Source organism: Tamandua tetradactyla, chromosome 7, assembly GCF_023851605.1.
Source record: "Tamandua tetradactyla isolate mTamTet1 chromosome 7, mTamTet1.pri, whole genome shotgun sequence".
NCBI classification, from domain to species: domain Eukaryota; kingdom Metazoa; phylum Chordata; class Mammalia; order Pilosa; family Myrmecophagidae; genus Tamandua; species Tamandua tetradactyla.
Window position 1 is genome coordinate 116,190,268 of NC_135333.1, and position 26,059 is coordinate 116,216,326.

Consider the following 26,059-nt stretch of genomic DNA (forward strand, 5'->3'; position numbering starts at 1 on the left):
AATCTAAATTTCAATGATGTAAAATTAAATAAAAATAAAAATTCATGTCCTTAGTGGAACCAGCTAATTTTCAAGCCTCCATAGCCGCAGTCACTAGTGGCTACTATATTGGACAGTGCAGAATATAGAACATTTCAACACCTCAGGAAGTTCTATTGGAAAACGCTGTTACAGAGGATATTTCTTCCTCAGCAGAGCCCTTATTTGGCTGTGATGTGGATGCCCTATTTTGTTTTAGTAAATATTTATTCAGTTGTGTTTACTTAGTAGCTTGGTTGGCTGTTTCATCTTTCCTAAATGAAGGGCATTTTGGCTGTTGAATCTTGGTGCATAGATGGGGCTTATTCAATAAGTGTAGAGGGCTTAGAGAGGCCAGATGGGGTTTGTACCTCCTGTCTGTTCTCTATGAAGCACACTTCAGATCCACATGGCTTCTTTCCTCAACTCCAGGTCTTGTTCAAATGTCACTTTCTTACTAAGGCTTTATTTAGCCATCCGATCCAAAATTGGAGTCCCATCCCTTCATCTCCACACCTAACAGCAAAATCATACTTGTCTATATTATTTTCCGCTATAATGTTATTGTTATCTAACATACAATAGACTATATTTCTCACTTACTTGTCTTATTTATTGTTAGGCTTTCTCCATTAGAATGTAATCTTCATGAAGGTAAGTGTTTGTGTCTGTGTTTATTTACTTCTGTCCCTAAAGCGGCTTAGCACTGTGATCAGCACCTAACAATCAATGCTCAAAAGTATTTGTTGAATTAATGAACTGAAGAAGCACACAGGTTAACTAGCAAATGAAACTCAGAGTTTTTTCCCTCACCCCTTGAATCTGAAGTTTTACTCAAGAGTTGCACATATCCGGGAAGCTTAGATTTGGTCCTAGAGTTCAAAAGTAGGCTCACTCTGTACATCAGTGCCAAATATCCTCAATTACATGTACTGAAGGGAGGCAATTGCTGGAAAAAGTATGGTCTAGGTTAGTGGATTTACTGGGACTGTCCTGCTATTTCCTGTTTTATGTTATCATAGGGCCAAACAATCTGTAACCTTGACACTTCTAATGTCTATGAAGAAAGCACTTCAGACAGGAGTAAATCAGGAAGCTTGTTAGGAGATGTATCCACATCGTCAGAAGGGCTGGTTATTAAGTGCGACTCTACTTCACAAAGGCAAGGGGAAACTGGAATGGAAGTTGAAGACTATAAAACTTTTTAGTTGGAAATCTTTTCAATTGAAACTTGTCTCAGAGGCTAGGCTTTGCGACCCAGGAATGTTCCAAAGGGCCTCCTGGTGAGCTGTTGATTCTTTAGTGGTTGCTTTGAGCACCAACAGTTTCTGGATTTGTGAGTACAGGTTCTAGTCTGGCAGCTCCTGATTGGTGCACTGTGCCTATATAGTGTCAGGATCTTGTCTTGGAGCCAGGACCTGACTTCCTTCTGTGCGCTGAAGCTCTAGTTCACTTTCCTACCCGTCCTCTCTGCTCAGGCACTCAGCGTCATGAAGCTCTTGGCACTTCTGGTCTTGGTGGGAGTTTCCACTTTCCTGGTCTCTGGCCGTGAGTAAAAGTTTTTACCTGGGAAACAACAACAACAAAACAATTCTGGAGGACAGAAGATAAGGATGGATGGCTCCTCCAAACACACACACCATTTGCTTCCAGCTCCATTATTTCTTGTCCAGCTCTCTTTGGTTAACAACTCATAACAGAGATGACTAAACCTTTATAGTTTTCTTAATTTAACAAAGATCTTTTTGTCCTTAAACCTCCCGGTTAGCTGGTACACTCTCATGGAAACTGGCCAGATTCATTGCTTTCTGTTTCAGAAAATTCTGTTTAGGAATATAATCAAACTTTATTTTCAGGAAAACAAAAAGTATGATTCCATATTTATTTGTGCTTTTTTTCAATGGGGGGTGGGCTTCTCTATTTGTGATCCTACTCTCCCTTGTGTGTCAAGTACCAAGAAGTCCTTGCAATCCTCATATCCTCCCTTCCCTCTACCCCAGACGGTCTTCTCTTCACCTTCAACTATTTTTTTCTTTACTTTTTTTAGAGGATTTAACCATGGCTACTCCATCGGATTCCTCTACTACTGGTGAGTTGGAATCCGCTCTTCCTATCCTTCTGTAAAAAACCTTTGCTACCTCATATTCTTCTTGAAAAGTTAGCTTAACACTGGAAATAATTGGGCAGAGTTTGAGTATGGGGGTGGCATTTAATATGTTGAGTATGATATTCACATCCCATTGTTTTCTCATTTGCAATGACTTATGTAATCAACACTTTTAAAATATTTCCTTCTTCTGTGGGGAAATTCCAAGTAGTAAACTTCTAAGAAGAATTCAGGGAAATCCATGTTCCTGATTCTGAAGAACACAACTGAACATAGATAAGCTATTTATTTATTGATTCACTATTACAGAATATCAAGCCCTTGAGATGGAATAGTATGAAATGTGGGCTAATCACTCCTTGTTTCCAAGAAAGAGGACTGGGGGATATTGGCTGATACATTACCTGAGAATTTTGGTGAGATATACACCAATATTTCCTGGCTGCCATAATTTGAAGGGATGAATAAATAGCTGTTGTGTAAAGTGAGGACAGGTGGTTGCAGAATGAAGAATGGACTACAATTTTTGAATTTTATGTAAGGATAGAGGGCAATTGTATAAGCATTAGGACCACTTGACAGAGTGGAATAGAAGACAGGGAAGGGGTCAGGTATAACAAGGCTTCTATAGTTGTGTTCTCATGATGGCTCCCACCTCTTCTCAGACTGATGTTTCTTTTGCAGCTTGACTTGGAAGAGAATGTCCTTTGGCAGCCATTGTGGTTGACAGAGGTCCCAGTCAGTCTTAAGATTCTCTCACGGCATTTTGAGCTTTCCTTGGTGTGTGTGTTCTGCTGGGGTAGAGATTATGAGACTCTCTTTTCCTTCTTCACCAAGTTCCCCAGGTTTTAAGAGAACCAGCTCTAGTCAGAGGCCACAGGCACTGCATCAGGAGTCTCACATGCCAGCTGAGATCCAATTTTAAAAATCTTCTCTGTCCTGATGGGGAACCTCAAAAAGCATGACTGAAATGTGAGGTGTGGAATTGTCCAGAAATCGAGGCCATTCTATTGACAAGAGGGAATTGGGTTGAATCTTGCTATGTGTATGAAGCTCAAGCCTAAGACATAGGGCTTGATAATTCTCACCCATCTATGTCATGATCTCTTTGAACATGGAGTTATTGTTGGGGGGAATTTTGCTAATTTGTTTTGTTGTAAGGTTAGAACCAATATCTCCATCTCCTTCTAATGGGTCTTATAATTTCTGGGGAAAAAGGGACCTCAGTTGTTTGATAAATTGTGATAAATGTGACAGTGAAAAGTAGGAGATACCATTATCTTTATCTGACACCAATTTCCTTAATCTTTGTTTTCTTTTCCTTTAGAAATGCTCCCCTGATGCCAACTTCATACATGCTTCAATAAAACGTATTAATTCTGGGCAGGGTGTAGGCTGTATCTATAAAGGAAGGATTATAGACAAAGGAATGTATGTTGAGGGAAATTTGCTCAGAAATGTGTGGGACTAATTTCTGTTCCATGAAAAGAGGCAAATATCTCATCATGATCCTTTCTTTCTAATTTCACTCACCTGTTTTAGAGCCCTACATTTCTGCTGAAACTACTATGACTACTGCTGCTAAGACCACCACTGATGGTAAGATCCATGATGGAAGTAGGTTTTGTTATATACCTCCTGCGCTGTCTAGGTGTCCCTCTTTCATAGTGGGCTGTATACACTGTATGGGCAGGAGAAGGATGAGAAATATCCTGCTTTCTCCTTGCCTTCTAATATTGTTTGGTTTTCCATATCAAGTAGACAGAGAATAAACGAGCATAAGATAATGCAGTTCTGGGTCATCACTTAGATTTGTTTTCTTTTAGCATGCAATCTGACCTTCATTTTTGCAGAATTTACCAGAAAGTATAATATACCAGAAAGTATAGAAAGAAGTGCAACCTTGTGGCCATGTGCCTGTATGTGGTAGCTGTAATTTTCCATGTTTCCTTTGGTAAATTTTCAAAAAATTGGAAGTAACTTTATGGTGGGATTTTCTTGGGACTGAAAATAGACCAGATAAATTTGAAGGTAAGTAAGGGCATATATGGGATTATTTAAATTCATTTTGGTTTTCTATTCTACGTTTATTTATTGGTCCTTTTCTTATTTTCATATAGATTTATAACAAACATTTTTTGGGTCTAAGAATGGTCCAGGCATCATCTGAAATATTTCACACATAAAATGTAATTTTAATCTCACATCAACTTAAGGAAGTAGTAAATTTTGAAGAGGAGACAATGGTTGTATAGAGACAGTGAGTAATTGTCTTTGGGCACATGTAGACTAAGAATAAGAACCTGTGTATGAAATCAAGAGATCTAAGTTATGAAGAGCCTTTTGCCAACATTGCTTTATGCAACTTCAGATTTAGGGTATAGCTTGGCATCTGGATCAATAATCTGTTTCGGAGAGCCCAGGGTTGAAATTTTTGCTTCTCTTCTTTCTTAGAAGAAGACAGTCTTGCCTTGCATATTTTAGAAAAACTCTTAAATCCTGGGATCTTTCCCATTCAAAGTCTTTCAGTCTGTTTTAGGCTTAGGCTACCATCCAGGGTTGTATAGACCAAATGATCTTGGACAGGAGTGGATCACCCCAAGTACTGAGCTCCAGGAACTCTAAACCTCGATCCTTTGGCTCTGTATTCAGCGCCATTAGATGCTGTTGCTTTCTTGCAATCCCAAATAAGGAAGCCACATTCTTCTGTTTCCCATGAAAATTCATCAACAATATCATTTCTTTCTCTTGCAGGATTTTGGGAATGGCTTTACAAACTAATATTTTTTGATTGGTGAAATCACTGAGATGGCATCAAAACATGTACTGATTGGCCTTCTTGCCTTTGGCCATTCTGGGTCAGAATATGTCTGTATTTCATCCCAACTAATTGCCTACATTTCTCTTCATGTCTTCTATTCCCAGCAAGTGTATTTGCTTTCAAATAAAGAATGATCAGCAGCAACATCAAAATTTGTATTTGTTTCTTCTTATAAAACAATTCAGATAAGAGATGGAGGAAGATGAGGGAACAATCAGAATTAGGGTTGCCCTAACTAAGAAGAGGGGTCCTTGTCTATAGAAGGGCCTTAGTTGGATGTCTAATTCCTTAATGGCAGGGGAACATTTAACCAAGAAGAAGGAGGGGATGGAAAAGTGTATTATTAGAATATGATTTCAGGAAGCTTACCTGCCTATTCTTGGTACAAAGTAGTAAAGTTCTTGAGAAAAATTAAAGAATTTAAAGCCTAACAAAGGTCTTTGGAGGAAATAGTTTTAGACCTTGGCTAGGTGGCTAGATGAATTGATATGGATTATCAAGCAAAGGGAAAGACAATTCTAAATTTCATTTCTTCCCTTTTACTAGTTTCCTCATAAGAACAATACCTTCTTTAAAAGAAGGGGCAATGGAAAAGGAAGCAACTTTGAGAACAATTTTTCTTTTATGAATGTAAATCCCTTGGAATAAGGCAGGATTCTAAGATAGTTTCCCAATATTCTACCATTGCATAAACACACCTTCTACTTTTTTTGATCAAACAAATTTAGGCACTGCTGTGTAGTGATTTTGTTGATGTAATTAAGTTCCAAGTCAGTTGATCTTAAGATATATATTTATATTATTTTGGTGGGTCTAATATCATTACAACAGCCCTTAAAAAAAAGGGAGTTTTCTCTAATAAAACTCCATTCTCTAATAGTTTTCAAAAGAAGTTAAAGAAGCATTCAGTGGTGAGCTTCTTATGGGGTCACATGGCAAGAAGCTGCAGGCAGAGCTGAGAGCTCTCAGAAGGAAAACAGGGAACTCAACCCTACAACGGCAAGGAAATGAATTTTGCGAACAATCAGTGAGCATAAAAGAGGACACTGAGCTCTGGAGGGAAGAGCAGCACTGGCTAACATCTTGTTTTCAGCCCAGTGAGACTCTGAATAGGGCAGATCAGAAATAGATCACATTTCTGATCTATAGATACTAAAAGATGATAAATTTGTGTTATAAGCTGTTAAATTTGTGATATTTTGTTGCACAGCCATAGAAAATGAATACATCTCTCTGTGGCTGTAGTTCTAAATAGAGAGCAATTTTGTGCTCCATGAAATTGCCAGACTTTTGGGGAAGCTTGGAGTCATTTTTGTTTGTAATAACTTGGAATCTAGTGGCATCTAGTGGGTAGAAGCCAGGAGTGCTGCTAAACATCCTTTATGTACTGACAGTGACAAGCAACAAATAAAATGATCTGGGCCAAGATATCAATAGTGCTGAGGGTGAGAATACCTGTTATAGGGTTATCTGGACATATGTTCCATTTCAAGTTAAGTAATAAAGTTAAGGCTATTGACTATGCAGAAAATTAAGGCTATTGTTTATGCAAATCAGGTGATATCTGAGTATAGCAAATATTCCTTTAAAGAACTGAAATATTTTACAAAGAAAACCCAGCATAAATCTGGTGATCTACTACAAGTATGAGTTTTTAGAATTTACAATTTTTATGTTACATAGCTAATTTAAGATATGATGGGTGCAAGAGATCCTGGGTTGTCTACCAGTCCCCAAGGGATTGCTTATTTTAGTGATTAACCTGCGGCAGAAGGTGAAAATGAAAGCTCAGCAAACATATCCTGAAAAGGCTACTTGTTCTATTACATTTTCCAGCTACATGAAATTCTCCTGTAGAGATGGTAGACATGATGGGTACAAGGGTACTTGCTCTGGCTTTATGCTGATAATAATGATAGACAAAGGATAGGTTTAGTGATCCAAGGGTCCTCATGCAATCTTACTGTTGTGGGAAAATGAGGACATTCAGGAGACACTGACACAGACTTAGTTAATGTGCGTTCAGGATATTCAGGAGTCACTGACACAGGCTTAGTGTGCATTCTACCCAATGATGGAAAGAAGACACCATTCAAAAGAAAATGGGTAAGAGGGGAGAAATTAAAAGGCAGAGACAAGAAATAATAACTGATCCAACTGGCTGTTTAGTTAGATTTTGAAAGCAGTGTAAAAAAGAAGAATTCCACATTATTTCTGCCATTGAATTAATAGACTAGTGCCAATATTTGGGACGTAAAGTGGGGGAGTTGCTCTGGGTCCACCACACTTTTTCAAGACCCATGGTAAATTTTGTCTATCTATTGTAATCTAGAGAAATTTAAATATAGCTGCCAAATCAGAAGAGGCTTAGGTTTCCCTAGGTTAAATTTGTATTGGTAAAATATTATATTTCAGAAAATTGTAGGATTTATGGTAGTCTCTGAAGATTTGTCAATGCCCTTACTGACCATCATTTTTTTTTTTTAACCTTAGGACAAACATTGATCAAACATCGATCAAAATCCTTTTGAAATTGTAATGCACTGTATCTCAACAGAGAATTGTACTCTCCTCTATTCTGATTTCATTGGTACCGTAATAAAATAATGACAGCCATTAATCTTTGTCATACATCTATATCTGCCTGTCTATCTATCTATCACCTATCCACCTATTAAATATATTTTGGTGCCCTAATGTGCTTAGAAGGCTCTGTTCTAAGCTGCAGACTGTAGTCGTATCTTCAACGAAAAAGTCAGACTTTGAGCCTGAAATTCTACCTGGTACTTTAAACTGTTGAATTTAAAAAATAGACATTTTCATACAAACTTCTGAACTAACTTCTGTTAGGCAACTTTCACTATAAAACTGGGCTAATCAAAATTTTCAAGACTTTTTTTTTTTTAAACAGAAGCAGATGTTTCATTAAAGCAGATTTCTAACCTAGGAACTAGTAGAACAGGATTTAATTACAGTGGACTGAATGAACTGATGAGAGAAATGCTATTGAGTTTATGTTTGGATTACACATGTTGTTTTACTCCTCTATTTTCTGGATATGTGAATAAATCCTGTCTTTTTAATGCTCTGTGTAACCTATGACTCTTACCTGCTTTTCACTTAATGAAATATTTTTAAATTATATGATTCTCATTGATACACCCCAGAATTTAGAAACTAAATCTGTTAACTTTTCATACTAATATAGTTATTTTTGTAGGTTCATTAAGAAATTGTCATTTCTTGTTACTGGAACATAATTGGATGAACCAATTGTGTAACCAAGATCTTACCTGGAGTGTCATATTTGAGAACGATGCTCATTTAATTAGGTATTACAAGCCATTATTATTGAACAAAGGTTGAATTTTCTTATGGAACCAATGTATGTAAAACCCTTCTTAATAAACAAAGAAAACAGGTCTGGAATCTGGCTTATAGTTTCTCACTCTTATGGGTAGAAGGAGGGTCATTTCTGAAAAGAAAAGTAACTTTAGGAGCTTTTGGAGACATTGAGAGAAGAGGAGGTAATGTAGGTAAAATATGGTGGAGATACAGGTGAAATACGACAGATTTCTTGGGCATGGTTTCCCAACATTGAAAAATCAAATAATAGAGGCATTTAAAAGGCCTCTCTGAGATTCCTTGTGAAAACATTCAGAAAGAAGTTAATTGTATATTCACAGTTATTGTTCAATATTGTATAGATTAAGACTTGCAAACAAACTTAAGAGATATGGTTAAATAACACTTTTTCTGCACCTATGTAAATGATCAGCAAACCCAATGCGACTGTGCCACTTTTTGGAAAAAATATTTGAGATTTTTATGATCGAAGGTGACACTACCAGAAAAATTGAGGGCCGAAATGGCTGACAAACATCGGATATCCCATCTAATGAAACTTTCCAGTTTATTTGCATTTTTATCACATTGAACTACTTTACAACTTTATAAATTGTTGAAAACTGATAATGACCCAACTTATTTTTGTCCATGGACTGAAAATGAATTTTGCTTGGTGGAATGAAATTGATAATTGCCTTCTGGACGTTGATCAAGTTTATATCTATTTATAAATTCATTTCAGTGTTCCTGATTACCTATACATATTTATGTCCTTTGAATTCTCTACTGAGATGCTTGTAATGTTACTGGATCATCATTAATTAAAAAATTAGACACATGTTGAATTTGCATTTGCGTGTTTTATGATTTTGTCTTTAATTATAATTGATTATTAACAATAATAAAATCTCTCAAAAGTGGATTTTAACCCCATGGAGTGATGCAATCACACTCTTTCCACATAAGCACATCATATCAAGAGAGTAAGTCTTTCAGATTTGGTATTGATGATTAGCAAGCATTAAGAAAAACTCTGAGATTTATTTACTTCAAGAAATGGATTAGATTTCCTGCTCCACTGCAAAGTTTATCTATCCACCATGCTCGGATAATCTGGGTGTAAGAAGAACTACAGTGCCCTCTGACCTCTCAAATTCCAACTAGTCAATTGTAGCAATAACTCAGTTCATGGTTTTAGGCTATTAAAGAAATGCTACCAATGAATTGGTTAGGGTGGAGGTTGCTGAAGAGCAGATTCTCGGAACTCTGTGTTGCCATAAATCCAAATTAAAAATTGCCAAGACAGTTACCAGGTTATAATAGAATAATCTGCCCAGCATGTCACAGCTTAATATGCTCCTTTGAAAATGTCAGGTATGAATATAGATGGAGTTCATTAAAGGAAAGTAGTTATGGGATCTGAACAGATGTAAAGGAAGTGAATTTGGGAGCCTATTACAGACAATTCTCTGAGGTTTTCAGGAAGTCTTCTGGCACGATTATATGGAGTTGTATCTAAATGTTCAAATTTCATCAGTTTGCGAAGGCAACAGCAAATGTTGTAGCTACATCTGTACTAATTCTGCTGTGTCAAGCATTGTGAGAATTTTAAGTACTGTGTCAGGTAAAATAACATTCTTATGGGCTCATCCTCAGGAAAAATACAAAAATAGGGGCACTAGAGGGAGCTCTGTATTAGAAGACTGCCCACAAGTAGGCATGGAGAGGCCCCTAAGATTGAATTGATTTGTATAATCGAAAATGACTTTATTTATCAATAGTGGTAGGATCAGACTTGTATACTCAACTGGGAAGGACTATTAGATTTTCTAATCATCATAGTAGAATGACTAGTCCACATAATGGCAGGATGTAACTGGATGTTCTGGCGTTTATAGTTTGTATTTAATGGCCTGCTTACCAAGGATAAAAAGGGAATTTCTCTTTCCTGTATTCAAGCAGTTGGAATAAGACAAAGGAACAAGTGTATGCCATCTGTATTGAGGTTAGATGGTAGCAATACATAATGACACTTGAAAGCCAGTTTCTATAAAATTCTACATTATGATACTTAAGACAGTGTTTCCACAAAGCAGGTAGTATCCAGAATTTATGAACAAGGGTCTGTAGTTAGTACTACATTCTCTGGGAATTTGTGGTACAAGGGAAAATGTAATTTCTGTTGGAAAGGATAAAGACTTCAATAACCTTAAGTGATGTATGGCGTGTCAAAACTACTTTATCTTTGCCATAGTCATATGGCATAACAAATACTTTGTAAATTAACTGATAAAATTAAATGAAAATGCAACATCTAAGTGAGGATCCTCAGAATAAGAATATATCTTGGAAACTTGAGTAAAGTCTCAAGTTGTTGTAAAACCTATGGAAATTAATTGCCAGAAAAAGAAATAACTTCAGGGTTATAAAAGTCACCAACTTAATATCTCTATCAACATATATAACAAGGTTTAAATTGCTATGGGCAATGAAATAAAAGGAGTAATAATTTGGTAAAAGAATATAAAAAAGACCCAGCAGAAGACACCCAAGGGGAAGAGGTAGAAGTATTTCAGGGGGTTGAGGTCATGGGGAACCATGTGGTGGCAATTCATCCATCAGTTCTGTGCCCAAAGGTCGAGACAGCAATCCATGCAGCTTACCTGACAGTACAGAATCAGAGCAGGCTGCAGACACTGATGCCAGCGAATCTCATCACACTACTAACCATCATAGGCGGTCTCATAGACGAAGGACTGAGGAAGGTGCTGTTCTAATGGATGGAATGACCATAAAAATGTTAATGAAAATAAGATAGTCACAGTTGCAGATTACATGTCTGGAACTGAGTCTCAGAGATGACAAAGAAACCTCTCAAGGGAAACTTTTGGTAAAAACAAGAAAGAAAAGTGGCAAAAGATATGACTGAAGAGCATGGTCCCTCAGAAAAGACAATAAATGGCTTGACTTGTGCTTCTAGCCATGAAATTTCTAAGCTACAGCACTCTCCAGGAGAGGAAAAGATTAATACCTTAGAAGAAGAAAATACTCAAGAAGCAGCAGCCCTGAATGGAGTTTCATAAACTGAAGAAGTTATTATTTTACAGTTCTTTTATATTATATTTTACAATAGTGCTTGTACAAGCTTTCCAAAGATAGAATATGGATCACCAGTCTTTACATTGCATTTTCAGTTCCTCCATTTGGAATTCAGAAAGGGGAGGTATCCTGAAGATGTCATATGTTAAACATACTTTGATGCCTACAGTGTTATAAAATATTTTCATCAGATGTGCCTTTAGAATAGTATATGTAACATTAAAAAAAGTTGCAGGCTATAGGAAATGTTATTTTGTTTTCAAAATATAGCAGAGATGGGAGAAGTGGGTGGTGTCGGATCCCTAACCTAATATTCTTTATGAACGAATTAGCTGCTTTTGTTACACTTTTAATATGCAACCACTTCTTCACCTGAGGAAAACTAGAACAAAAAGTATAAAATATTTTGCATTGAGTTGCAATTTTCCATTAGTTTAGTCTGGAAGCTGGTGTTTTTTTTTTTTTTTTTTTTTTTACCAAAGTTTCTCCCATGACACCACTTCAATGTTTTATTTTGAAATGCAATATCAACTTAAAAACAAAACAAAGCAGTGCCAGGGTAGTTCAGAAGTAGAATTGTTGCCTGACTTGCGGGAGACCAGGGCTTGGTGGGTAATTGGAGCTGAAGGGATACAGACTGTGCAACAGGACTAGATATAAAAACTCAAAAATGGACAGCACAATAATACCTAATTGTAAAGTAATCATGTTAAAACACTGAATGAAGCTGCATCTGAGCTATAGGTTTTTGTTTTGTTTTGTTTTGTTTGTTTTTTTTACTATTATTGCTTTTATTTTTTTCTCTATATTAACATTCTATATCTTTTTCGGTTGTGTTGCTAGTTCTTCTAAACTGATGCAAATGTACTAAGAAACGATGATCATGCATCTATGTGGTCTGTTTTAATGTGTTTTTTAAATGTTGGGTATGTAGAGGAAAATCTGCAGACCACTGGAATACATTTGTTAAACTCATCTACAGGGACACGGGGTTATGATATTGGCAGTGACTGTTCTACATTGAAGCTTTGTTTGGTTTATTTATTAAGGTGTACAGTATTTAAAAATCAAATATAGCTTGACTTAAAACACTAAGCTGAATTAGTCATGTCCCTTCAGATATAATCTGAACTATAGAAAGGTTTATCATAGAAGGTTTATTCTGTATAAACTACATGTTAGTTTTCAATAGAATATCTTTGTAAAAAAATTTGGTTGTATGATGTGCAGTATGTTTTTGTATGCAGATAGTAAATAAACTTTGATCTTAAAAAAAAAAAGGCCAACCGAAGAATACAGTGACTATTGAAGAGCTCACCACAGAGAAGGAATTCCTTTTTCCCATTACTTGGTTCAAATCCTGGAGTCATCAGGGTCTTAGCCTTATTTTGCCATATAAAATATTGCAGAAAACTTTGTGAGGCAAATAAAGAAAAGATGCAATTGACTATAGGCACTTAAAGCAAAATCAAACCTATTATGGACATGTTAATAAAATTTGCTGAGGATGTGAAGTGTGGAATGAGCTGTCACAATATTCTATAGTTATGACTTGGTTGAAAAGAGAAAATCAATTAAACTAAAAGTTGTTTAATTGAAATAGTAAAAATAATTGATAAACTTTTACCAGAATGATCTGAAAGTGTGTGTGTGTGTATGTGTGTGTGTGAGAGAGAGAGTGACAGAGACAGAGATACAGAGACAGAGACAGAGAGAAGCAGAGACAGATAGCAAGTGACAGAGAGAGAAAGAATATAAGTTACCACTGTATAGAATGAAAGAAAAAGCATTATGACAATATTTAGACAGTCAATGAGGAATGAAGGGCTTCCAATTGACCAAGGTGGTAGCATAAGACACTCCAGGGTGCCAATCATCTACAGAATCTTTGAACAGCTAGCAAAAACTGGCAGAACCATCTTCCTCAAAACTCTGGTAATCAGTTAAAGGGTTGCAGTAACAAGGTGAGTGGCAAATCAAGAAAACACAGCTTTAAAAATGGTAGGAGGAACTCATGGCACCCTTGCTGGCTCCTCTATCACCTCCTCCTCAGGGTGATATGGAGCCAGCTTCTGCTCCCATGTGGGTTCTGGCCCTGTTCTGGAGGATTAACTCCCATGTGCATACTGGGGTGACTGTCTGTCAATAGCAATCTAGAATAGAAATCTGTAAGATTTCACAAGGCACTCATCTCTGGCTCATGCTCCCAGGACTTATCCTGCATGAAGAAGCAATTTGCAGGCAGTGAAATCAGTGCAAGAAACTGTTAAGTCAAAGATGCCAAGGTAAAATGTTACTGGCTTCAAGACACACAATAGAACACTCAGGATGGAAAGGAGTCCATTCATGGAGAGTAAAGGGAGCATGCAGATTCCTTTAAATGGGAGAATTACTAAGGCCACAAACTGAGCACAGCATGCAGACTCATAAAAGACAGAAGGGCTTTGCAGTTCACTTTCTCTTTGGACAGATCTTTTCGATAGGAAAAGGGCTAACCCTGAAGGAGAGCACAAGTCAACGCAGAACCAATTTACAAAGACTGCTAAAAGGATTTATTTATTTTGCATTTGTTTGTTTTTGTTAGCTCATGGCACTCAAAGGAGTATCTGTCATATTACTAGTGGATGCAAACTTTAGAAACAGACAGATCAGGGACTAAATCCCTGAGTTAACATTTAAAAATATTAAATATACAGTGTGCAACAAAAGATTACAACTCAAAGAAACAGGAAATTATGGCCCATCCAAAAGAACAAGATAAAAATCCAGAAATCATCAGTGAAGAAGACAAAACTTTAGACATTTTGGACAAAAACCTTAAAAATGTATAAAATAAAACATGGAGGAAGAACTTAAAGAGCATAAAGAAAATAATGAATGAACAATATGAAGCTCTCAATAAAGAAATAGATATTTTAAAAAGGAATTGAACAGAAATAGTAGACTTGAAGACCACAATAACTGAAATGTAAGTTCCCAAGAGGGTTTCAGCAGCAGATTGGAGCAGGCAGAAGAAAGAATCAATGAATTCAAAGACAAAACAATTGAAATGATTTAGGCTAAGGAATAGAAACAAAAAAGAAGTAAAAAGGAAACAAAGCCTAAGAGACCTGTGGGACAACATCGAATTTGCCAATATACACATTATGGGAGTCTCAGAAGGCAAGACAGAGAGAAAGAGGCAGAAGGAACATTTAAAGAAGCAATGGCAGTAAGCTTCCCAAATTTAATGACAGACATGAATATGCACATTCAAGAAGTTCATGTCCAGAGAGATAGTAATCAAATTGTCAAATGCCAAGGACAAAAGGAGAGTACTGAAAGCTCAAAGAGAAAGGTGAGAGGTTATGTAAAAAGGATTCTCAAGAAGATTAAGAGCTGATTTCTGATCAGAAACTATAGAGGCAAGAAGAGTAGGATGATATATTTAGAGTGCTTAAAGAAAAAACTTGCCAACCAAGAATTTAATATCCAAAAGAATTGTCTTTCAAAAAAGAGGGAGCAGTTAAGACATTCTTTGACGAATGTAAGCTGAAGGAGTTTGTTACCACTAGCCATATCCTACAAGCAATGCTAAGGGTTGCTCTTCAGTCCAAAAGGAGAGGACACTAGCTAGAGAATTGGAATGGCATAAAGAAATAAAGACCTGCACAGGGGTAGTTATAAATGCAAGTCTCTATTGTAATGTAATTTTGGGTATATTACTCTACTTTTTACTTCTTATAGGTTTGAAAATACAAATGCACAAAAGTTATAATAAACCCATGGTTTTGGATATATGATATATAGAGATATAATTTGTAACAAGTACAATGAAAAGGGAGATAAGAAGGGATATGGGAAGAGTGTATGCATGTGCTATTTAAGTTTCCATCAAATCAAACATGATTGTTATAGATTTAGGATGCTAAATTTAAGACCCATGATAACCATAAAGAAAGTATATGAAAACCACATATTGAAGGAAGTGAGAAGGGACTCAATATAAAACAATTAAAAAAATCATATGAATGTGAAAGTAGGCAATAATGGAAGAATTGGGGGACTACAAATATAGAAGACTTACAATGTCTAAAATAGCAAAATGGCAGAAGAAAGCCCTGCTTTATCAGTAGTTACATTAAATGTAAATGGATTAAGCCATCCAGTCAAAAGTCAGAGATGGGCAGAATGGAATAGAAAAACATGATCCAACTATATACTGTACATAAGAAATTCACCTTAAATTCAATAGACAAGTAGGTTGAAGTGAAAGAATGGATAAAAATATACACCAGGCACAGTAACCAAAGAGTGCTGGGGTAGTTCTACTAATACTAGATAAAATAGACTTTAAGTGTCTTTCTTTGTCGATTGAAATGAAAGGGTCAATTCAACAAGAAAATATAACAATAATAAATATATATGCATCTGATGGTAAAGCCCCCAAATACACGAAACAAATCTGACAGATTTGAAGGCAGGATAGATAGTTCTATATTAAAAGTAGGAAACTTCAGCACACCACTTTCAATAACAGATAGAACACCTAAACAGAAGATCACTGAAGAAAGAGAAGACCTAACAGACATATATAGAGCATTTCATCTAACAGCAGCAGAATACACATTCTACTGTACTGCAGCAGGGTTCATTCTCCAGGATAGACCATATTTTAGCTCACAAAAAGTCTGAATAAATAAAAAAATATTGGAATTATATAATGTAATTTCTTTAACCACAATGGAATGAAGCTAAAAGTCAATAACAGAGGGAGAAATGGAAAAATTCACAGACGTGGAAATTAGACAACACGTTCTTATGCAACCACAGGTCAAAGAGGAAATCACAATGGGAAATTAGAAAATATGTTGAGGCAAATTAAAATGAAAACACAACATACAAAAACTTATGGTATGCAGCAAAGGCAGTGCTAAGGGGAAATTTATAGCTTTAGGTGCCTAAAGTAATAAAGAAGAAGACTCTTTAATCAGAGACCTACCTCACAACTGGAGGACCTAGGAAAAGAAGAGCAAGTGACTAAACTCAAAGTGAGCAGAAGAAAGGAAATAACAAATATTTAGAATGGAGATAAATGAAATAGGGAATAAAAATAATATATGATATTAATGAAACCAAAAGTTGGTTCTTTGAAAAAAAGATTAATAAAATGAACAAACCTTTAGCTGGGCTGAGAGAGGAGAGAGAGAGAATACAAATAATATATAATGCAATACAAACAAATAAAATCAGTAATGAAAAGAGGCAGTTGCTACAAATTCCTACAGAAATAAAAAGGATCATAAGAGGATAGTATGAAGAGATGATATTAGGAGGAGAAAAATCCCTAAGACCTGCATTTACTTTTCCAAGCTCATTTATATTTCTGTAGCTATCTAGTGGGATGTTCTTTTTCACTTGGTAATGTTACATAACTAAGGCAAAATATTCTACTGGTAGCAGGAAGATAAGATCAGCTTATTACTGACAACTGAAGGTCAAAGAATAGGTATTTCATAATCATAATTCAAGGATTCTGAGACTTTTTAGAATTAATAATCCTTCTCTAAATTTTAGATACTACTGTGGAAAGGGTGTTATTTGACTTGAAAACAGTGGTTGCAAACTTCTGTGAGCAGATACCATTGGATGTTAGGCTAGCTAATCTATTGCAAGGAGTGAAGGAGGGAGTCCTGGTTTCAGGGAAGTCAAGTCTCAGGTTGAAATAGTGTTAGAATGTGCTAGCAGTTGTGCAATGTCAGCATGTTCCAGATGACTTGTCTCACAGGTAACTAAATTGTCTCAGGCACGTGTGGGTGACTAACATATATAGACAAGTTAGCTTTTACTTTAGTCTTGTGCAGATAAGTTGGCTTTTGTTTTAGACATGTATGGACAAGTTGCCTCTAGACCCCTGTCAATTCATTAAACAAGACTTACTGTGAGAGGGATAATTGCCCTAATCCTTCACCTGCTCACAAAGAGGATTCTTCTGAAGAGGAGGCCGTCTTTTCAGTACAAAAGACTTTAGATTAGCCTTATTGTTGTCCTGGCTGTATTAGCTAGGGTTCTCTAGAGAAACAGAATCAGCAGGAGATATCCATAGAGGTAAAATTTATACAAGTGTCTCACATAATTGTGAGAATGCAGAGTCCAAGGTCTGTAGGGCAGGCTGCAAGCTGGTAACTGATGAAGTTACTTAATGAACTCTCAGGAGAGGCTGGCGGGACAACTGTGAGGTTGCTAGAGTCCAAATCTGTAGGACAGGCTGTGAAGCTGGTGACTCCAATGAAGGATCTGGATGAACTTCACAGGAGAGGCTCACAAGCTGAAGCAGGAAGAGTGATTGTCTCTTCTGAATCCTCTTTAAAAGTCTTTCACTGATTAGATTAAGCATCACTCATTGCAGAAGACACCCCCCTTAGCTGATTACAAATGCAATCAGCTGTGGATACAGTTGACATAATCATGTTTTTTTTTAAACTTTTTTTTATTGTATAGTATAGCATATATACAAAGCAAAGAAATAAAAAAGCAATAGTTTTCAAAGCACTCTTCAACAAGGAGTTACAGGACAGATCCCAGAGTTTGTCATGAGCTACTACATGATCCTCTCATATTTTTACTTCTAGCTGCTCCAGAATATAGGAAGCTAAAGGGCTTAAATTTTTTTTATTGTCACAATTGACTTTTTTTCCTTCTTTTTTTGTGGAAAATAACATATATACAAAAAAAGCTATAAATTTCAAAGCACGGCACCATAGTTAGTTGTAGAACAGATTTCAGAGTTTGACATGGATTACAATTTCACAATTTTAGGTTTTGACTTCTAGCTGCTCTAAGATACTGGAGACTAAAAGAGATATCAATTTAATAATTCAGCATTAATTTCATTTGTTAAATCCTATCTTCTCTGTATTACTCCACCATCATCTTTGATCTCCATCCCTCTCTTTAGGGGTGTTTGGGCTATGATGATTCTAAATTTTTCATATTGGAAGGGTCTGTCACTAATATGGGTAAGGGAGATGGAACTATCCAATGTTCTGGAAAGGCTGGACTAGGTTTCAGGACTTACCTGGACCAGAGACCCATCTGGAGGTTGTAGGCTTCTGAAAGGTTACTCTAGTGCACGGAATCTTGTGGAATCTTATATATTGCCCTAGGTGTTCTTTAGGATTGGCTGGAATGATTCTGGTTGGGGGTTTGCAGGTTATGTTAGGTAGCAAGATCTAACTGAAGCTTGCGTAAGAGTAACTTCCAGAGTAGCCTCTCGACTCTATTTGAACTCTCTCTGCCACTGTTACTTTTATTACTTACATTTATTTCCACCCTTTTAGTCAGGATGAAATTGTTGATCCCACAGTTCCAGGGCAAGATTCATCACTGGGAATCATCTCGCACCTTCCCAGGGAGACTTTCACCCTTGGATGTCATGTCACATGTACGGGGGTGGGCAATGAGTTCACTTGCAGAGTTGGGCTTAGAGAGAGTGAGGCCACAAAAGAGGAACAAATGAGGTCCTCCAGAAGTAACTCTTAGGCATGCCTATAGGTAGTCTAAGCTTCTCCACTACCTACATAAGCTTCACAAGAGTCAGCCTCATGATTGAGGACATGGCCTATTGATTTGGGGGTCCCTAAAGTTTGACAAAGTAGCAGGGGATTCCCTGATGGTAAGGTTTAGTAGTTCCATATTCTTTCTCCCATCCCTCAGGGAACTTTGCAAATACTTTTTGATTGTCTGCTTAATATACTTTAGGATGTATCCAGGCATCAAAATAATCTATACAGGATTAAAAGGCCTCTTTCTTATTCTGTGCTCCCTGTGTTTCAATTGTTCAAATGAGCTATACAGATAGGTTGAATTAGATTATGCACTATGGAAATTTTCAGTTCCAGACTCAAATAAACCTTTCTTCCATTAGTCTCAAAGAGTATGTGTGGTTCTAAAATATAGACACTGTCTTCCTTACTCTTATGTTCTGAATTACTTTAACCCCAACCTGTTCAGTTTCATTCTGATCTCTAAATATCAGGTATTATAAATAAAACACACTCTGAAAATTATTTAATAATTACAACTCCGGACTTAATGTGCCTGCTCTAAAAGCTCACAATCTAGACCCTGTTTTCTTATAAGCATTTTATAAAGGTGACCATACCATTCTTGTTCTTTTGTTTCTGGCTTATTTTGTCTCACCAAGTGTCCCACATGTTCATTTACATCATTGCATGCCTCACGACTTTGTTCTTTTTTGCAGCAGCACAACCTTCATTTATAAGCATACATCATCGTTCGCCAATCTACTACTCAGTCAGTACATCCTTCAGCCACCTGCATTCATAGGGCATCATGTATCAGATCCAAAGTTCACATTTTGTTGATCTACTTGTCTGCTGACGGACATTTAGTTGTTTTCCATTTTTGATGATTGTGAATAATGCCGCTATGAACATCGATGTGCAAATGTCTGTTTGTGCCATTGCTTTCAGCTCTTCTGGGTACATACCAAGTAGTGCTATTGCTGGGTCTTAGGGCAGGTCCATATTTTGTTTCCCAAGGAACCTCCAAACAGACCTCCACAGTGGCTGCACCAATATACATTCCCACCAGCAGTGCACTAGTGTCCCAGTTTCTCCACGTATTCTCCAACATTTATAGTTTCCTATTTGTTTAATAGCAGCCATTCTTATAGGTGTGAGGTGGTATCTCATTGTAGTCTTAATCTGCATTTCCCTTATAGACAATGAAAATGAGCATCTCTTCATGTACTTTTGAGCCATCTGTATTTGCTCTTCCAAAAATTGCCTATTCATATCTTTAGCCCATTTTATAATTGGATTGTTTGCTCTTTTGTTGTTGAGTTGCATGATTTCTTTGCAAATACAAAGAAATCCTGTATATACCTGTATATACAGGAAGACAAATCTTTTGTGATTCATAATCACAATGACAATCAAACTGATATGTGGTTTCTAAATATTTTCTCCCATTGAGTTGGATGCCTGGTTACCTTTCTGACAAAGTTTTTTGAGTTGCAGAAGCATTTGATTTTGAGGAGTTCCCATTTATCTATTATTTCTTTTGTTGCTTGTTCTTTAGGTGTAAAGTTTAGGAAGCCACCTCCTATTACTAGGTCTTGAAGATGTTTCCCTACATTTTCTTCTAGAAGCTTAATGGTGCTAGTTCTTATGTTTAGATGTTTGATCCACTTTGAGTTAATTTTTGTGTAGGGTGTAAGATAGGGGCCCTCTTTCATCCTTTAGGCTATTAATATCCAGTTCTTTCATGTCCAATTATTGAAAACAGTATTTTGTCCCTGTTTAGAGGATTTGGGGGCTTTGGTAAAAAATCAGTTGACCATAGATTTGGTGGTCAATTTCTGCACTTTGGATTCAATTCCATTGGTCAATGCTTCTATCTTTGCACCAGTAACATGCTAGTTTGACCACTGTTGCTTTATAATAGGTATTAATTAATTATACAGGCAGGTACTGGGAATCAAACCCAAGTCTCTGGCATGGCAGGTGAGGACTCTGCATGCTGAGCCACTATGGCCTGCCCTATAATATTTTAAAGTCAAGGAGTGTTAATCCTTCCACTTCATTTTTCTTTTTCAGGATGCTTTTAGCTATTTGGGCTCCCTTTCCTTTCCAGATGAATTTGTTAATTAACTTTTCCAAATCTTCAAAGTAGGTTGTTGGAATTTTGATTGGTACTGTGTTGAACCTGAAGATCAATTTCAGGAAAATTGACATCTCAACTATATTGAGCCTTCCTATCCATGAGCAGGGAATGCTTTTCCACTTATTTAGATCTCCTCTGATTTCTTTTAGCAGTGTTATGTAGTTTTCTGTGTACAAGACCTTTACATCTCTAGTTAAGTTCATTCCTAAGTATTTGATTCTTTTGAATGTATTGAATTTGATTGCTATTTTGAATGTATTTTTTTTCCTTAACTGACTCCTCAGCTAGGTCATGGCTTGTATATGGAAATGTTACTGATTTTTGCACATGAATTTAATATATTGCCACCTTAATAAGCTGAATGTGCTTATTAGTTCAAGTAACTTTGCTGTAGATTTTTCAGGATCTTCCAGATATAGTTCATATCACCTGTAAATAATGAAAGTTTTGCTTCTTTGTTTCCAATTAGGATGCCTTTTATTTCTTTGTCTTGCCTGATTGCTCTAGCTAGAACTTCTAGCACAATGTTGAATATTAGTGCTGACAATGAGCATCCTTGTCTTGTACCTGATCTTAGGTGGAAGGCTTTCAGTCTCTCTGCATTGAGTACAATGCTGGCTTTCAGTTTTTCATATATTTCTTTTATCATATTGAGGTAGTTATCTTTGATTCCTATCTTTTGGAGTTTTTTCATCAGAAAAGGATGCTGAATTTTGTCGAGTGCTTTTTCAGCATTAATCGAGATGATCATGTGATTTTCCCCTTTTGATTTGTTAATGTGCTGTGTTACATTAATTGATTTTCTTGTGTTGAACCATCCTTGCATTCTTGGTATAAAACCCCATTTGGTCATGGCGTATAATTATTTTAATGTGTTGTTGGATTCAATTTGCTAATATTTTATTGGAATTTTTGCATCTATATTCATTAGGGAGATTGACATGTAGTTTTCCTTTCTAATAGCATCTTTATCTGGTTTTAGTATTAAAATGATAATAGCTTCATAAAATGAGATAGGTACTGTTCCTTTTTCCTCAACTTTTTGGAAAAGTCTGAGCAGAATTGGTGTTAGTTCTTTTTGGAATGTTTGATGAAATTCCCCTATGCAGTCATCTGGCCCTGGGCTTTTCTTTGTAGGAATATTTTTGATGACTGATTGACTCTTTACTAGTGATCAGTTTGTTGAGACCTTCTAATTCTTCCTGAGTCAGTGTAGCTTGTTTTTGTGTATCCAGGAATTTGTCCATTTCCTCTATGTTGTCTTGTTTCTTGGTGTATAGTTGTTCTTAGTATCCTTTTATGATTTCTTTTATTTCTTCAGGGGCTGTGGTAATTCACCCCTTCTCATTTCTGATTGTGTTTATTTGCATCCTCTCTCTTTTTTCTTTGCAGTCTTACTAGTGGCCCATCAGTTTTATTGATTTTTTCAAAGAACCAGCTTTTGGTTTTATTGATTCTTTCTATCATTCTTTTGTTCCCCCATTCATTTATCTTTGCTTTAATGTTTGTTATTTCTCTTCTTTGACTGGGCCATATTTTCAATTTTTTGAGCGTGATCCGTTATCTTCTGCTGGCGTCTGCGCATTTAGACAGATTTCCCTGGGTGTTGGATCCAAAAGTTTGGAAGATTTTTCTGTGAAATCTCTGGGTTCTGTTTTTCTTATCCTGCCCAGTAGGTGGCGCTCGTGGCACACGTTTGTCTGCAGGTCCCACCAGTAAAAGGTGCTGTGGGTCCTTTAACTTTGGAAAACTCTCACCGTCCGGGATGTTCGCTAGCCGAAGCACCTTGGAAGAGTGCCAGCCGGCCCGGGGTCCGAACGCGGGGAGGGTCGCTGGCCGCCGCAGCCCGGGAAAGCGCCCGTCCAAATTTCCTAGTCGGCCCGGGGCGCCAAGCGTGGTGGGAGGGCGCCAGCCACAGTGGCCCGCCCAGGCGAGTGCACCGTTCCCAGGGAGTCATGGGTTTGGAAGGGCCCCCCCCGTCACCGTTCTCCACGGCCTGGGGATTTCCGATCCAATTCTCTCAGTTGGTCCGGGCGGCCACGTGTGGTGTGGGTGCCAGCTGCCGCAGTTTGAGGGGACCGCTTGTGCAATTCTCCCAGCCGGCCCGGGAAGGGGGAAGGGAGTGACTCCGGCCGCTTGCTGCCCCGCCCGGTGAAGCCCGCGCCCCTCGGCGATCTCACCAGAGCAGGTTCTCTCAGCCAGCCAGCTGTTCCAGGATGGGGTACACTGTCTTTTTTTATCTCTGTCGTGGCTTTGGGAGCTGTTCTGTATCGTTTCTACTCCCCTAGTAGCTGTTCTGGAGGAGAAACTAAAATCCGCGTGTCTTACTAAGCTGCCATCTTCTCTGGAAGTCTTCTAAATTTATCCGCGTTACTGAGGAGGAGGAGGCAGTTGGAGCGCGGTGCAGCGGGGCGACGGCGGGGCTGGGTGGGTGCAACTAAGAGTCTTACGATAGGGAATTAACCCCATCACCAGCCCGGACACCGGCTTCAGCAGCCCAAAATTTATATTTTGACTAGTGCATTTCCTAATATAACTTATGTGGGCAGCTTAATCGAACACCATAGTACTTGGAACCTTGAGTAGGGCATCTATTTCTCTTCTTTATATTTGTTTTGGAGTTAGTTTGCTCTTTTTTCTCAATTTCCTCTAGGTTTGCTGTTAAGTACTCGATTTTGCACTTTCTTGTTTTTTAATATAGGAATTTAGGGCAATAAATTTCCCTCTCAGCACAGCCTTTGCTGCAACCCATAAATTCTGATAGGTTGTATTCTCATTTTCATTCCTCTCCAGATAGTTACTGATTTCTCTAGCAATTTCTTATTAGGCCCACTGGTTGTTTAAAAGTGGGTCATTTAATCTCTGTCTATTTGTGAATGCTTTTGTTCTTTGGTGGATATTGAGATCCAGCTTCATCCCATTGTGAACAGAGAAAGTGCTTTGAATAATTTCAAGGTTTTTAAATTTATAAAGACTTGTTTTTTGTGTCCCAGCATATGACCTATCCTGCAGAAAATTCCATGAGCACTAGTGAAGAATGTATATCCTTGTACTTTGGGGTGCAATGACCTATATATGTCTGTTAGGTGTAATTCATTTATCAAGTTATTTATCTTCTCTATTTCCTTATGATCTTCTGTCTGGTTGTTCTATCTATAGACGAGAGTGGTGTATTGAAGTCTCCTACTATTGTTGTGGAAACATCTATTGCTCCCTTCAGTTTTGCAATGTCTGTCTTTTGTACTTTGGAGCTCCTTGATTGGGAGCATAAACATTTATGATTTTATATATTCTTGGAAAATTGACTCTTTAATTAACACATAGTGTCCTTCTTTGTCTCTTATGATGTCTTTACATTTAAAGTCTATTTTGTCCAATATTAGTATAGCTACTCCTGCTTTCTTTAGGTTATAACTTGCATGGAAAATCTTTTTGATCCTTTCACTTTCAATCTATTTGTATCCTTGTGTTTAAGATGAATCTCTTACAAGCAGCATATAGCTGGATTATGTTTCTTAATCCATTCTGCCAATTTGTGTCTTTTAATTGGTAAATTTAATTCCTAAACATTCAAAGTTATTATAGAAAAGGCTTTTCTTGATTCCACCATCTTATCTTTTTAATTTTATTTGTCAGGCATATATATTCTTTTCCCTGTTTCTCTTTGTAAATTATTCTTAGTGGTACTCTTCAATTCTGTGCCATCCTCTAGATCTCCCTCTTCTGTTTTTTTTCAGCTGGTAGAATTCCTTTTAGTATTTCTTATAGGGCTGGTCTCTTATTGACAAATTCTTTCAAGACTTCTTTGTCTTTGAAAACTTTACTTTCTCCCTCCCTCAGTTTTGAAGGACAATTTGTCTGGGTAAGAATTCTCGGCTGGACGTCTTTCTCTTTCAGGATTTTGTATATATCATACCACTGCTTTCTTGCCTCCAGGGTACTAGTTGAGTAGTCTGAACTCAGTCTTATTTGGTTTCCCTTGTATGTAGTAGATTGCTTTTCCCTTGCAGCTTTCAGGATTTTCTACTTCTCTTCATCATTTGATAGACTGATTAGTATACGTCTTGGGGAACAATTATTTGGATTTATTTTGTTAGGAGTTCATTGAGCTGCTTTGACTTGTATATTTATGTCCTTTATGAAAGTTGATAATTTTTTCCCCATTATATCCTCAACTACTCTTCCTAGCCCTTTACTCCTCTCTTCTTTTGGGACACCAATGATTCTTGTATTTGTGTGCTTTGTTTTGTCTATCATTTTCCTGAGATCCAATACAATTTTTTCCTTCTTTTTTGCCATTTGCTGTTTTGAGTCTTTGAAATCAGTTATCCTGTCCTCCATATCTCTTATTCTTTCTTCTGTTTCTTTAAAACTGGTGTTGTGTGCCTCTAGTATGTTTTTTATTTGGTCAAAAGTCTTTAATCTCCATGATATCCACTATTTTTCTCTTTATTCTTTCAAATTCCTCTTTATGCTCTACTACTGTCTTCTCGATCTCCTTGATGTCTTTTGCTATCTCACTTATTTTATTAAGTAGTATTGTATGAACATCTTTGACTAGTTGTTTAAACATCTGTGTCTCCTTTGTTGTTTTAATTAGGTGATTAGGCACGGCTTTATCTGTCTGCATTGTGATATGCTTTGTGATCTTCTACTTTCTTTGTGGCATATAAATATCTTGATTGATTCATTTTGGAGTTGATTTCTTTCAGTAGTCTAAGGCCTTGTGTTTGCGGGATGGTTGTACAGCAGGAAGCAGGCTAAAGGGTTGGGCACTCAGTGCAGTGATTTCTTTCAGGGAAGGTAGTGCAGGTTGGAGATGTTATGTTAATGCTTGTGAATGTGGGCACCCAGTGTCTGGGGAGGATGTAGCTGTGCAGGTGCACCAGTCTGGGGGGCATAACCTTGGTGTGCACTGGTCTAAAGCATAGGGCCCTTTGTGTGTATGCATAGAGCTGTGGCAGTGGGTTGGCATTATGCCTTCACAGATTGGAGGA

General features: G+C 37.1%; 2 long non-coding RNA genes across 2 annotated transcripts in view; both read left to right on the plus strand.

Annotated features, from left to right (window-relative positions):
- LOC143689996 (uncharacterized) overlaps nucleotides 1-5,083 on the plus strand; it is a 31,017-nt gene extending 25,934 nt beyond the window's left edge. The window contains exons 2-4 of the long non-coding RNA XR_013178987.1: nucleotides 2,066-2,107; nucleotides 3,668-3,724; nucleotides 4,880-5,083. This is a non-coding gene — a long non-coding RNA (uncharacterized LOC143689996). The remainder of the gene's footprint in view (nucleotides 1-2,065; nucleotides 2,108-3,667; nucleotides 3,725-4,879) is intronic.
- The window catches only part of LOC143689995 (uncharacterized), a 192,774-nt gene that overhangs the window by 54,518 nt on the left and 112,197 nt on the right, over nucleotides 1-26,059 (plus strand). The window lies entirely within an intron of this gene.